Source organism: Palaemon carinicauda, chromosome 36, assembly GCF_036898095.1.
Source record: "Palaemon carinicauda isolate YSFRI2023 chromosome 36, ASM3689809v2, whole genome shotgun sequence".
NCBI classification, from domain to species: domain Eukaryota; kingdom Metazoa; phylum Arthropoda; class Malacostraca; order Decapoda; family Palaemonidae; genus Palaemon; species Palaemon carinicauda.
The window spans coordinates 66,498,760-66,511,259 of record NC_090760.1 but is presented as its reverse complement, the minus strand read 5'-3'; the positions used below and the strand labels follow the sequence as shown (position 1 = coordinate 66,511,259).

General features: G+C 38.1%; 1 protein-coding gene across 1 annotated transcript in view; it reads left to right on the top strand.

The window, feature by feature from the left end:
• The window catches only part of LOC137628860 (octopamine receptor beta-2R-like), a 561,435-nt gene that overhangs the window by 155,232 nt on the left and 393,703 nt on the right, over nucleotides 1-12,500 (top strand). The gene's annotated exons all lie outside the window — the stretch shown is intronic.

Genomic DNA, 12,500 nt, shown 5'->3' with positions numbered 1-12,500 from the left:
AATGGCAGTGGCCTGATTGGTAACGTCTCTGCATAGCGTTTGCCAGTCGGGGGTTCGAGTTCCGCTCAGACTCGTTAGTGCCATTAGTGCCTGCAACCTAACCATCCTTGTGATCTAAGGTTGGGGGTTTTGGGGAGCCTATAGGTCTATCTACTGAGTCATCAACAGCCACTGCTTGGCTCTCCCTGGTCCTAGTTTGGGTTGAGAGGAGGCTTGGGCGCTAATCATATAATATATGGCCAGTCTCTTAGGCATTGTCCTAATTGCTAGGTCAATGTCACTGTCCCTTGCCTCTTCCAATCATGAGTAACCTATAATAAACCTTTAAAGAGTCCCTCCTTTTAACGTCTGTCCCGCCTGTTTTTTAAAGTAAGCCAAATGCCCCAGTTTTTTTTTTCTTTTTTGCTATGTTCACGTTTGTTCCGCTTGATTATGCTACAAAAACAAAACTGTCCCCATTTTAATGGAATAGTAGGCTCCTGATATTTTATTTAATTTTGCCATTTCACTAATTGGTAACTTCGACTGTTAAGACACCCAATCATTGAGTATATCAATAATAATAATAATAATGATAATAATAATAATAATAATAATAATAATAATAATAATAATAATTATTATTATTATTATTATTATTTTGCAGTAATTTTAGTGTTTTAGAAGCGTCTCAAACGTTATAGATGCTGGCTGAGCAAAGATCCGGCAGTATTATTATTATTATTATTATTATTATTATTATTATTATTATTATTATTATTACTATTATTATTATTATTAAATACTAAGCTACAACCCTTGTTGGAAAAGCAGGATGCTATAAGCCCAGGGACCCCAATTTGAAAATAGCCCAGCGAGGAAAGGAAATAAGGAAAAATAAAATATTTTAGGAATAGTAACAATATTAAAATAAATATTTCCTATTTAAACTATAAAATCTTTAACAGAATAAGAGGAAGAGGAACTAGATAGAAAAGTGTGCCCGAGTGTACCCTCAAGCAAGAGAACTCTAACCCAAGGCAGTGTAAGACCATGGTACAGAGGCTATGGCACTACCCAAGAATAGAGAACAATGGTTTTATTTTGGAGTGTCCTTCTCCTAGAAGAGCTGCTTACCATAGCTAAAGAGTCTCTTCTACCGTTACGGAGAGGAAAGTAGCCACTGAACAATTACAGTGCAGTAGTTAACCCCTTGTGTGAAGAAGAATTGTCTAGTAATCACAGTGTTGTCAGGTGTATGAGGACAGAGGAGAATCTGTAAACGATAGGCCAGACTACTCGGTGTCTGTGTAGGCAAAGAGAAAGAACCGAAACCAGAGAGAAGGGTCCTATGTAGTACTGTCTGGCCAGTCAAAGGACCCCATAACTCTAGCAGTAGTATCTCAACGGGTGGCTGGTGCCCAGGCCAACCTACTACCTAAGTGAAGTGTTTTAAACGTTATATATAAACGTTATATAAAAGGATATTATAGACTGTATAAAGTGCAGACTAAAGGGCCGAGAAACTCACTTAAGGTACGATGGTTATAGATACACACACGCACACACACATAGAACCAATAGAAGTTTTTGGTACCCCTGATAGTGAGGCATTTGTTGACCAACTGCCCCACCTATAACACCTTGATAAATAGACATCTGTTTGAGGCTCGAGGTGAGGAGGGCAGGTTCAGCCTTTCCAAGATTCTTGGGCAGGATGTGTTGTATCATGCTAGCGGCATTTTTATAGATTTATTTCAGAAGCAGGTCTTCTGAAAGCTATTTAACTTTTGTAAGGACATCTTTGCTTTTAGAGCTTCAAATTATATTTTTTATTTTTATTTATTACGAACGATATTGGAGTCAATGACCTTGGATGTCAGGCTGCCAGAAAACTCAAAATCAACGCATCAATCTCTACACTAGGTGTAGCAGGAACTCCCGCATGCAACTGTACATAAACAACAAAATGAAATTAACTCCCACAAGGAAAAACGTAATTGGTAAAATCCCCTTTTTGAAAGTCCCCGCATAAACGTGTATTATGGTAATGAGCCAACATAAAGGGTAATAGCTCCGGTTAATGGTATAACTTGGCACGTTATAGACGGCTGACCCAGTGTGTACCGAAAGGCTTCCAGAAGCGTTAAGAAACTGGCCGAGTCATTAAACCAGACGGTCGTAAAATTTGCGTAAGCTTTTAGTTGATACGACACTCGGCGTGCGCTTACACACACACACACAAACACACGCACACACACACACACACACACACATATATATATATATATATATATATATATATATATATATATATATATAAACAAATAAAAGATATATATCAATAACATTACCCTTGAATATGGAGAGAATCCGGATGTAGGTCGTTCATACTAGTGAGTAGTTCAAGTCTCCTAACATTAGGCAGCTTTCAAGTAAGAGCCAGAGGTTAATGGTAAGTTAATACTGAGTGACTTCCAGTCATCCTGAAGTAATGTTGACCACTACCTATGGATAGTCATGGAATGATAACCAAGGGCTACATTATTATTATTATTACTATCCAAGCTACAACCCTAGTTGGAAAAGCAAGATGCTATAAGCCCAGGGGCTCCAATAGGGAAAAATAGCCCAGTGAGGAAAGGAAAAAAGGAAATAAATAAACGAAGAGAACATATTAACAATAAATCATTCTAAAAAAGTAACAACGTCAAAACAGATATGTCATAATATATATAAACTTAACAACGACAAAAACAAATATGTCATATATAAACTATAAAAAGCCCCATGTCCGCCTGGTCAACAAAAAAGCATTTGCTCCAACTTTGAACTTTTGAAGTTCCACTGATTCAACTACCCGATTAGGAAGATCATTCCACAACTTGGTAACAGCAGGAATAAAACTTCTAGAGTACTGCGTAGTATTGAGCCTCATGATGGAGAAGGCCTGGCTATTAGAATTAACTGCCTGCCTAGTATTACGAACAGGATAGAATTGTCCAGGGAGATCTGAATGTAAAGGATGGTCAGAGTTATGAAAAATCTTATGCAACATGCATAATGAACTAATTGAACGACGGTGCCAGAGATTAATATCTAGATCAGGAATAAGAAATTTAATAGACCGTAAGTTTCTGTCCAACAAATTAAGATGAGAATCAGCAGCTGATCACCAGACAGGAGAACAATACTCAAAACAAGGTAGAATGAAAGAATTAAAACACTTCTTCAGAATAGATTGATCACCGAAAATCTTGAAAGACTTTCTCAATAAGCTAATTTTTTTGTGCAATTGAAGAAGAAACAGACCTAATGTGTTTCTCAAAAGTAAATTTGCTGTCGAGAATCACACCTAAAATTATAAAAGAGTCATACAAAGTTAAAGAAACATTATCAATACTGAGATCCGGATGTTGAGGAGCCACTGTCCTTGACCTACTTACAATCATACTTTGAGTTTTGTTAGGGTTTAACTTTATATCCCTTAATTTCCACAATGCACTAATGTTAGCTAGATCTCTATTAAGGGATTCACCAACCCCAGATCTACATTCAGGGGATGGAATTGATGCAAAGAGAGTAGCATCATCTGCATATGCAACAAGCTTGTTTTCTAGGCCAAACCACATGTCATGTGTATATAGTATGAAAAGTAATGGGCCAAGAACACTACCCTGTGGAACACCGGATATCACATTCCTATACTCACTATGGTGCCCGTCAATAACAACTCTTTGAGATCTATTACTTAAAAAATCAATAATAATGCTAAGAAACGACCCACCCACTCCCAACTGTTTCAGTTTGAAAACAAGGGCCTCATGATTAACACGGTCAAAGGCAGCACTAAAATCAAGGCCAATCATACGAACTTCCCGACCACAATCAAGGGATTTCTGTACCGCATTGGAGATTGTAAGAAGGACATCACATGCTCCAAGGCCTTTACGAAAACCACATTGCAAACTAGGGAGTAGATGATTACCTTCAGCAAACCTATTAAGACGTTTTGCCAGAAGACATTAGATAATATGGGAGTTATGGAAATTGGGCGGTAATCAGTGGGACTTGAGCTACCACAAACACATTTACATAGAGGAGTCACATTACCAATTCTCCAACAAGTGCTAAAAGCTCCTCTTCTTGCTAACATGCGCAAAATAACAGATAACTTTGGAGCTAAGAAATCTGCTGTCTTTATAAAAAACAAAGGAAAAATACCATTTGGGTCTACACCTCCATAAGCATCAAGGTCCATCAACAGAGCTTTAATCTCACGAGATCGAAAAGCTAAACTAGTTAGTTTAGCCTTAGGAAAACAGAAATGAGGAAGTTCAAGTTTTTCACTACTCTGTTTACTATCAAAAACATCAGCCAAAAGGGTTGCCTTTTCCTTTGGACAGTGAGTGACTGAGCCATCAGGTTCAAGTAAAGGAGAAACTGTTGCATCTACACCAAAGAGTGCAGATTCAAGGGTAGACCACCATTTATGTTCCTGAGTTGTACCAGAAAGAGTTTCTTTTATGGTTAAATTGTACTCCTTTTCAGTTGAGGCATAAACTCTCTGAGAAAAAGCTCGAAGCTGAGTATAGTTGTTCCAGGTCAAATCTGATCTGTTACCCTTCCAAAGGTGATAGGCCTCCTGCTTCTCCAAATAAGCACTTCTATAATCATCATTGAACCACGGTTTGTCTTTCACTCGGTACCTTAGCACACGAGAAGGGATACGCCTATCAATTATGTTGACTAGATTCTCATTCAAAGGGACAACAGGATCTACACTATTATATAATTGTGACCAATTCAAGCACAAAAGATCATGTAAAATCCCATTCCAGTCTGCTTGGGATTTCATATAAATTTTACAAGAATATGATATATCAGGGACAGTCTGCTCAGTCTTCACTAATAATGAAATCAAGGCATAATCAGATGTCCCGACTGGAGAACCAACCTTACTAGTTATAACTCCAGGGGAGTCAGTGTATACGAGGTCCAAGCAATTACCAGACCTGTGAGTAGCTTCATTTATGATTTGCTCACAGCCTGATTCAGAGGCAAAGTCTAAAGCTCTTAAGCCATGGCGATCGGTAGGAGAGATAGAACTTAACCACTCCCTATGGTGAGCATTAAAATCACCAACAAAGACAAAAGAAGCCTTTCTATCATCTTCTTGTATCTTAGCCATAATGGTAAGAAGACAATCGAAGATAGAATCATCCATGTCTGGATTCCGGTAGATCGAACACAAATAAGAGTTGTTATGCCTGCCACAAACTTTTATTACCTGAATCTCATGACATCCACATTGATAGCAGGACTTATGAGAAGCAGGGTACTCGGTCCTAATATACACCGCCATTCCCCTGGCCCTAGGGATGGCATCACGTTTCAACATTATTGGCTTCTAAAACCAGTTATAAGGAGCTCAGATGAGTGCCTCATATTAGAAACCAAAGTTTCTTAGCACAAAAGAATATCATACTGTCTGTATGCAACTGTAAGGTCTTGGATATTTGCATGAAGACCACGAATATTGCAATACAGAAGACGACATTGACAAAATCTAGGACGTACTGGTCCTGGATTTCGCTCAATGACTCCAGTTATGTCAAGCAGTCCTCAAGTAGCTTTAAACAGTCCTCAAGTAACGAAAAACTGGCTATGAGTAATGCCTTATAGTCCTCAAGTAGCCAGACAAACAGTCCTTGAGTAACGACAAATAGCCTATGAGTAAAGCCAGGCTGACACGCACGAATTTGTGGCATGCATTGTCACGACTCGAGTCGTGAACTCGTCGTGAACTGGCGTGAAGTGTTCGTAAACCCATTGTGACATTGTGGCATGTTGTGACGAGAATTTTGAAATGTTCAAAATTTTGGTCACGACAGACAAAATTTCGTGAACTCATCGGGACAATGCGGGAAGTGCACAAACTATGCGCAAACTATGCAAGAACTCGTCGTGAACTCGTCGTGCCAGTTCGTGTCAATGTGGACAGGTGAGCTGTGATTCAGAGGTAATTTTTTTTTTCTTTATCTTCCAGTTCGTGCCACAAAATGTCACGACTTGCCACGACAAATTCGTGGCAAAAAGTCATGCAAGTGTCAGGGTATCATAACAGTGAAGAGTCTTCGAGTAGTTTCAAACAGTGTTTAGTAACGACAAACAGTCCATTAGTAACGACAAATAGTCATCAAGTAACTTTAAACAGTCCTCAAATAACGACAAACAGTCCATGAGTAACGGCAAATTATCCTCAAGTAGCTTCAAACAGTCCTCAAATAACGACAAACAGTCCATGAGTAACGGCAAATTGTCCTCAAGTAACTTTAAACAGTCCTCAAATCACAACAAACAGTCCATGAGTAATGGCAAATAGTCCTCAAGTAACTGTAAACAGTCCTCAAATAACAACAATCAGTCTATGGGTAATGGCAAATATTCCTCAAGTAACTTTAAACAGTCCTCAAATAACAACAAACAGTCCGTGGGTAATGGCAAATAGTCCTCAAGTAACTTTAAACAGTCCTCAAATAACAACAAACATTCCATGGGTAATGGCAAATAGTCCTCAAGTAACTTTAAACAGTCCTCAAATAACAACAAACATTCCATGGGTAATGGCAAATAGTCCTCAAGTAACTTTAAACAGTCCTCAAATAACAACAAACAGTCCATGGGTAATAGCATATAGTCCTCAAGTAACAGTAAACAATCCTCAAATAACAACAAACAGTCCATGGGTAATGGCAAATAGTCCTCAAGTAACTTTAAACAGTCCTCAAATAACAACAAACATTCCATGGGTAATGGCAAATAGTCCTCAAGTAACTTTAAACAGTCCTCAAATAACAACAAACAGTCCATGGGTAATAGCATATAGTCCTCAAGTAACAGTAAACAATCCTCAAATAACAACAAACAGTCCATGGGTAATGGCAAATAGTCCTCAAGGAACTGTAAACCGTCCTCAAATAACAACAATCAGTCCATGGGTAACGGTAAATAGTCCTCAAGTAACTTTAAACAGTCCTCTAGTAACAACAAACCGTCCATGAGTAATAGCAAATAGTCATCGAGCAGCTTCAATCAGTCCTTGAGTAATGTCAAACAGTCGGCCAGGAAAGTTGAAGCCATCTGCAAGCAACTCCTGTCTAAATCAACGCTATCAAATGTAATGTAAAAAGTCTTCAAGTACCTTAGAAAATTGACGGCGGAAAAAAATCTTCAGTTAATTGGGAGCAGAGAAGATGGGCTTATCTGTAGAAAGTTTTAATGGAATTGTTTAAATGAAAATACATGTGAATAACACCGTTATTGGAAGTCAGAGTGACTCACCTTTTAAAGGTTTAAAAGGCCGCCATGAATGGCAGAGGCAAGGGACAGTGACATTGCCTTAACAAGCAGGACAATGCCCTAGAGACTGACCATATATTATTAGAGAAATATAGAAAAATAAAGAAGCAGAAACAGGAAGATGTTAACAATTCAAAGAATAGAATAAATATTATTGGGCAAATAATTTCCTATAACCAAAAGCAAGAGGGTGAAGAGTAAAATCACTTTTACAATCTACAAAGATGATATTGATAAAATTCAGAAGAGCCTACGGATATAAGACAAAAGTTGTAAAGATGAATGGGAAATTATTATCAGATAATTGTAATCAAATAGAATAATAGTTGCAGGTAAAGAAGAAAATAATATACTTTTCCATTAAATGAGAAAATGAAAAAAATCAAAGAATGTCTGAAAAAGAACGAATCGAAATAGAATAAATTAATAAAAAAAAAAAAAATTGAGTATAATAAACAGAAACAAATTCTCTCTATTGGTAACGTCTTTGCCTGGTGATCGCCAGACTGTGAGTCCTGTTCATACTCGTTAGTTTCTTTGGTCGCTGCAACCTCACCATCCTCGTGAGCTATGGATGACGGGTTTTGGGGGAGCCTATGGATCTACCTACTGAATCATCAGCAGCCATTCCCCGGCCATCCCTGGTCCTAGCTTGGGTGGAGAGGGGCTTGGGCGCTGATCATATTATTATTATTATTATTATTATTATTATTATTATTATTATTATTACTTGCTAAGCTACAACCCTAGTTAGAAAAGCAGGATGCTATAATCCCAGGGGGTCCTACAGGGAAAATAGCTCAGTGAGGAAAGGGAACAAGGAAAAATAAAATATTTTAAGAAGAGCAATAATATCAAAATGAATATCACTTTATAAACTCTAAAAATATGGTCAGTGTCTAGGACATAGTCCTGCTAGGGCACTATCGCTGTCCCTTGCCTCTGCCATTCATAAGCGACGTTTAAAATCCCTTAAAGTCAGAGAGAACTGACCATGGTACAGAGGCTATGACACTACCCAAGACTAGAGAACAATGGTTTGGAAGGAATAGGCCAGACTATTCGGTGGATATGTTAGCAGGGGAAGAAATGAGCCGTAGCCAGAGAGAGGGATCCAATGTAGTACAGTCTCTTTTTTTCTCTCTTTCAATTTAAAGTTTTACCAGCCTAATGCTAATGTTTTAAGGACTTGCTGAGAGAGAGAGAGAGAGAGAGAGAGAGAGAGAGAGAGAGAGAGAGAGAGAGAACACCATTTCCCGGAGAATAATTTCATTAATGTTTTGGGGGTAAAGTTTCGAGGACACTCATCTCTGGAAGCGAAACCAACCGGACGAGACTGAGATTCTCTCGTTGGGGTCGTACTGTCAACTTTCAGCTTGACGGAATTCTTCATCGGATCGTTTGTTGATACTTTGTCGTCGTGGAACTTGCAGTTTTGGTCTGGATTTCTGGTTATAATAGAAGTTTTAGAATTGTTTTGACAGGTAAAGTCACTTTGTCACTTTATGCAAATTAGCCTTTTAATTTGGATTGTCAAATGACACCATATTATTATTATTATTATTATTATTATTATTATTATTTGCTAAGCTGTAACCCTAGCTGGAAAAGCAGGATGCTATAAGCCCAGGGGCTCCAACAGGGAAAACAGCCCAGTGAGGAAAGGAAACAAGGAAAAAATTGATTGTTTTAAGAACAGCAACAATCTTAAAATAAATATTTCCTATATAAACTATAAAAACTTTAACAAAACAAGGAGGAGGAGAAACAAGAGAAAACCGTGTGCCCGAGTGTACCCTCAAGCAAGAGAACTCTAAGCCAAGGCAGTGGAAGACCCTGTTACAGAGGTTATGGCACTACCCAAGACTAGAGAACAATGGTTTGATTTCGGAGTGTCCTTCTCCTAGAAGAGCTGCTTACCATAGCTAAAGAGTCCCTTCCACCTTTACCAAGAGGAAAGTAGCCACTGGCCAGTTACAGTGCAGTAGTTAACCCCTTGAGAGAAGAAAAATTGTTTGGTAATCTCAGTGTTGTCAGGTGAATGAAGACAGAGGAGAATGTCTAAAGAATAGGCCAGACTATTCGGTGTGTGTGTGTAGGCAAAGGGAAAATGAACCGTAACCAGAGAGAAGGATCCAATGTAGTACTGGCTGGCCAGTCAAAGGACCCCATAACTCTCTAGCGGTAGTATCTTAATGGGTGGCTGGTGCCCTGGGCAACCTACTACCTATTATTATTATTATTATTATTATTATTATTATTATTATTATAATGATGATGATGATGGTGATTATTATTATTATTATTATTATTATTATTATTATTATTACTTGCTAAGATACAACCTAGTTGGGAAAACAGGATGCTATAAGCCCAGGGGCTCCAACAGGGAACAATAGCCCAGTGAAGAAAGGGACCAAGGAAAAATAAATTATCTTTAGAACAGTAACAACATTAAAATAGATATTTCCTAACTAAATTATAAAAACTTTAATAAAAGACTAGGAAGAGAAATAAGATAGAATAGTATGCCCGAGTGTACCCTCTAGCAAGAGAACTCTAACCCAAGACAGTTGAAGACCATGGTACGGAGGCTATGGCACTATCCAAGACTAAAGAACTATGGTTTGATTTTGGAGTGTCTTCCAGCTGCTTACCATAGCTAAAGAGTCTCTCCTACCTTTACCAAGAGGAAAGTAGCCACTGAACAATTACAGTGCAGTACTTAACACCTTGGGTGAAGAAGAATTGTTGGGTAATCTCAGTGTTATGTGGTGTATAAGGACAGAGGAGAATTTGTAAAGAATAGGCCAGACTATTCGGTGTATGTGTAGGCAAAGGGAAAATGAACCGTAACCAGAAAGAAGGATCTAATGAAGTACTGTTTGGATAGTCAAAGTACCCCATAAATCTCTAGCGGTAGTATCCCCAAAAGATCAGATTAAGGAAGATTTCAAGCAATTGCATCGTTAAGCTAGTCAGTCCCGATGAGCATTACTACATTGATAATATCAGGTTTTTAAAAATAAATGTTATCATATGAATCACTAATTTAATAGGTGTGATACGCTCTCGACAAATAAATTGATAGCTTTGAAAAAAATAGATACCGTTTATAGTTTAATTTTAGCACTTAACAGAGGAGAACTCTGTAGAGAACATGCCTCAGTAAATCCAAGCAGTGTTATTTTGCCCTTAACTCCACTGTGTACTTATGCTCTGATGTAATTTTCTTCAAAGTCTAAATGATTTGTCCTTTGGTCATACCTCACATGTCCACCAAGTTTCGTTGAATTTGGTTCAGAACTTTTTGCGTAATGTTGTTCCCAAACAAAAACACTAACAAAATATTTGTCATTTATTTAACATCACGATTATTTTCAAAGTACTGCAGCGTACATGTACTTTCATGTACATTATCCAAACTGTTACAATTCATCCTTGCGTAATGCCCAACATGACTACCAAGTGTGGTCAAAATCGGTACAGTAGTTTTTGTGTAAGTTGGTCACAAACAAACAAACAAATGAATAGACTAAGAAACAGACGACAGGGAAGAATACAGACCCTTCGCTAAATCTTCGATTTTGTCGAAGGCAAATATATTTTATACCTTAAGAGCCCTTGTAGCACTTTAGGGACGAGACTTAGTAGCACTTTTTTCTGTAATTTCAAAGCACACTATTCCTGTAACGGTACTTCGACCCCAGGTGCACCCACTTTTTAGCTTTCCATTTCACCTTCCTTGAATGCCAGTGTGAGCTGGTTCTCATTGGCTCCAACGCCACTTTGGGCTCTAATTCCATACATAGAATTATCATCTCTCCTATATACACAGACACACGCGCGCACACACACACACACACATATATATATATATATATATATATATATAAATTTATATGTATATATACTGTATATACTGTATACAGTATATATATATATATATATATATATATATATATATATATATATATATATATATATATATATATCGTAATGCTGAACTGCCTTGGCAGACGTATAACTACTTGGTCTCTCCCCCATCCCTCGGGTTAGGGGGGGAAGGGAGTGGTCATACCCTGGTGAGATGGGCTACCCCTATAGGTACACTCGGAAACCTCAACTGCCGTGTTGTAGTTAGGAAAAGAAGTGGGAGTTGGTAAGGATTGAATCTGTTTGTGTGTGTGTATGTGTACATCTATCTAAATAATGTAGACTTCCTTTTTGACGGGCCGCGTACACCAGTATCATAGTATTGGACTAAATCATAGCAATAATAATCACTTCGCTTCTTACCTATAGAGATGACACGCAAGTAGTGTTCTCATACACATAAGTGGGTCAACCACTTATAAAGTAGACCACGCTTTTCAAGTGGGCCACTAACTTATAAAGTGGCTTTCTTTTCTGCGTTCAATAGCCACTGGGTCGCCCATTTAAGAAAGCCTAAAGAAACGGAGTGTCAGCTTTGTATGGGTTTCTATAGGGATACTTCCTTAAGAGTACTTTTTATTTTTCTTAAAAGTCTTACCTTTATTCGTGAATATTTTCCCCCGTAATAACTTCATGATAGTGATTATACTTTTGATGGCAATATTCATCATGATACTACTACTACTACTACTACTACTACTACTACTACTACTACTACTACTACTACTACTACTACTACTAATACTAATAATAATAATAATGACGGGATTCTCTTATCCCTAATTGTAATATTTACAACCTGTATTATTACTAATATTATTTTAGTCTCTCGATATCTTTCCCTATTATTCAATGTCACTATTGACAACTACAACTACCTTCAATATCATCATCATCATCATCATTATGATGATAATAATAGGAAGGCTTCCATTGCGGGTGGAAACACACAACGCGCAAAGCGTCATACTGAGAAGGTGGAAGAAGCTGAGGATACCAAGTGCCCCTAGAGACAGATCCATAGTCCCGCTTTCCTTGGGCCTGGATGGGTGTAGGAGATGGGGGGGGGGGCAAGGGGGGGGGGGGGGCAGGGGGTAGGGGAGGGGTGTTACAAAGCCTAGGCAGAAAGAAGGGGTCTTGATATGAAGTGGCAGAGGGTGGCTTCCAGCGAGAGTCGGAAACGGGTTTCTTTATTTATTTTATCTGTGAAATCTTTATATAAT